Source organism: Zerene cesonia, chromosome 25 (genome assembly GCF_012273895.1).
Source record: "Zerene cesonia ecotype Mississippi chromosome 25, Zerene_cesonia_1.1, whole genome shotgun sequence".
In the NCBI taxonomy this organism is placed as follows: Eukaryota; Metazoa; Arthropoda; class Insecta; order Lepidoptera; family Pieridae; genus Zerene; species Zerene cesonia.
The window spans coordinates 261,218-264,974 of NC_052126.1; positions in this window are offsets into that span (position 1 = coordinate 261,218).

Sequence of the window (3,757 nt, forward strand, 5' to 3'; positions counted from 1 at the left end):
ATTAATACCCTTATAAGAGAAATACATAACAATCTCAAACAACAAATTCAACCCTATCACTCAAGTATTATTAGTGTCTTAAATTAGATCGACCTTCGCTTTTGACAAATCTTTTATCAAAGAAAACATTTTTTGAGCAAATACCTTTTATGTCAAACTTAGGCTTCAATAAAATAAAGCACAACAATGCAATTTTGAAGGTGGAAGTATCCCAAATTCCAAACATTCCATTTCAGTATATAACAATATAATAATAACTGTTATAACAACAACAATAACAATAACAATAACTGTTATAATTATTCTGTAATTTTTCTTAAAATAGATACTATATTCTACTTAAATAACAATTTTTCAATACCGTGTGTTGAGATACACTCTACTTAGAATACAGAATACCATAGAATACAGAAGTTAGTTAGGTAAGAAAGTATTATAATATACCTAGTAATAATCTAAAAACATTATTCAAATTTTAGCGACAAGACATTGCAATTCAATGAATGTTAATGTTAAATTAAAATAAACTATGCATGTTAAATGTTGAACACATAAATAGAATGCTATTTATATATAACAAGTGATACGCCCCGGCTTCGCCCGTGGTACATATATTATACTTTACACAGGGATCACGTACGTATGCGATGGTTAAAGAATTTGTGAAAACGGAAACTAACAGGAGTTAGTTTCTGAGATAAGCGGGTTCAAATGAACAAACAAACTCGGCTTTACGCGTCTTATAAACCTTTCATATAATATAAAGATGACCTTACCGTTGTTTAAAAATCAAATGGGTCAATAACAAACAAAACAGATACTAAAAAAAACTTGTAATTGTTACTATCACGCGTACTCAGTATTGATGCTTATTATCCAATAATTTATTTTATTACCTTAATTTATAAGACAAAACTTTAGTTCGAAAAAAAACTCACTATTAACTGAATGAAATTACAATTTTGATACATTAATAAACATTAGCCGATAACAGAATGTTTTTTAATCGAAACAAGCTAATTATGGATGCGCCAGTCAAAAAACGTCCCAATTATTGGTATAATTAACATGAAGTAGCACCACCACTTACATTTATTATCCGTTCTCTCGATTTAATACTTGCATTTCTATCTTGGCTCACTACGGATGAGTGTTGTTATTTTTTAATCCTGCAATATCGGATTGTAAACAGACGGTAAATATATAAGTTATAATTACCTCACTCGCTCACTGCCTTATTTTAAGGCCTGTGAATTTTTTATTATAATCGCTTCAAAGCGTACATACTTTACGATTTATCAAAAGTTGTGCTACAGAGGAAGCGTGAGATTAATCAACTAGTCTATTTCTTTTTAACCCAATGCCTTACATTATGTAAGAACATTATGCGATTTTATTAAACCTTTATCAATAAATTATCTTCGGATAAATTTGGACGCATCGTTAGTCTGTCTTCATTACCACCACTACGAACTTAGCGTACAGACCTATACTATGGTCTGTACATAAATATTGTTATTATTGGATTCTATTAGAATTGCTTAAGATCCACTAATATAATTTACATAATATATTCAAAATCGAATTCCATTTTAAAATAAAGTTCTTATTTCAAAAAAGTAAATTGCAATTGTCTTCGAATTCCAAATTCGAACTAACGTCAAGGTTTCAAATTTGGAAATTTCAGTCATGATTTGGCAACCGCTGAATCTCACAGAAGTGTGTCCTGCGGACAGTCATTTAACCGCGTGTTCATATCTAGGATATGCTTTCTTCAGTGTGCTCGTACAATTGTATGGAGATTCTATAGACAGGCGCATACAAGAAGACATCGGTGCTCATGATTATACTGAGGATGGAGAACATTATGATTTCATAGTGGTTGGAGGGGGGTCGTCGGGTTGCGTGGTCGCTACGAGGCTTAGTGAATGCCCGGATTGGAAGGTGAGTTTTTGTTTCTTATCTAATGCCAGTATACATATTTTTGGCAGGTTATAAAATACATAACATAAATAGTTCAGAATAACTTTGAGTTAGATGTTTCGAGTATCAAATTTTCTATTCGTTTGGCTTTTGTTATTATAAAAGAAACCGTACGTTACCGTTTACGCAATGAATTAATTAAGTCCAGGCGATCCCAATTGAGAAAATAAGATAAACTTATGAAATATACTACAGGTGTAAATTATACAACCGTATTTACTATTTTTTATAATGAAAATACTTTTACAAACGGTTCAATCAAAGCCTAATATCATTATCTTTGCCCTTTCAATGTTAGTAAAAGATTAGTCTGCAAAGAATCGAAATTTGTGGCGATATGTATCAGCCGTCTAAAAGTTTTCAGGTATTGCAATGCGTGAGCGTATCGTGTCAAAGGATATCTAGATAATATATAATTATCTAATAGACTATCTCGCCGATGGTATTGATATTTACGCAATGTACCATGCCTGACATATGGGTGTTTCTACAAAAGTAGGTCAAATATTAAGGATATTATGTTTACATGAGTTTCTGCTTTTAATTATTACGAATTTGGGTGGTTATGATAGATAATCTAATAAACATGCTAACTTAAAACAGGCCAGTCACTTTATAAAGTAGTTTTTAAATTATTAAGGATTTTCAAAATTTTGCTTCCAGAGGACTGACGAAAGCAACAGGGTACTGACAAATACACATTTTCATAAGAATAATCAGTCATTTATTAATCATTGAAACATTCTCTTAGAACGTAATTATATCACATGTTCTTTTAACATTAATCCTTATAGGTAAGTATAAAATAATCACATTTTTTTCTATTTATACTGACGAAACTTCCTCAGTATTAAAGTCAGCCTTGAATTTTTTTATTACCTTAACATTAATCAACATTAAATTACTTTGAGGTAGTTTCACCCAAAAATTATACATTTTCTAAAAAAAACAATAAACAACTGTAACACGAAATTATTAGTTTTAAATAATAAAAATGAGATCCATTTTCTTATTAATCAACAAAAAATATTCTTAATCTCTCATTGAAATTTACTCTTCAAAAACATCAATATCCTCCTTTAATTGGTAAAATACTCTTTTTCCTTTTGTAACGAGATCTGGTACAGGTAACTTATAGATTATATGTTCGAACGGTACGACTGCAACATCCTTTTCATCCAATTTAAATAGAGTTCCAATCTGGTCACAAACTTTAAGGAAAGTCACTCCCATCTCGCCGTCATCATCGATATCAGAGGAGCAGATAGCCGCATAACGATACTCTTTATTCCTTATCAACTTCACTTTCTTCAACTCTTTTTTTAACTCGTCTATATTTTTGACGCTGAGTATTCAGTTTAGTTTTAAGTTTTGAAATTACAACTCCCGTCTTCTTTAATTGCTTGTTTCTGGATTTTCTCTTTGTTTCGCTTCTTTTTTTTTTTGCTTCTTTCACTCTTTTGTCTTCTTGATGCACTTGCGGAACTGGTACCACAATTGGTAGCATTTCATCGTCAGTAGTTACAGGGGTATTTTCGAGTATAAAATTATTAATACTTTCCTTTAAGTGGTGTTTGTTTTGCCTGTATTTCTAGGAATATTCTTTCCATTTCCTTCTGGTTGCTCGTTGCTCTCGAGGTGTCATTATACTAATATTTTTTTTTGTCCTTTCTCCTCTTTTCTTCGATACTGTAATCTTTGTTTTTCTTTATGCTCAGCTAATTTGATAGGGTCGCTTTTAATCTTTGCTAATCGAGCCTTTTCGGCTTCTCTT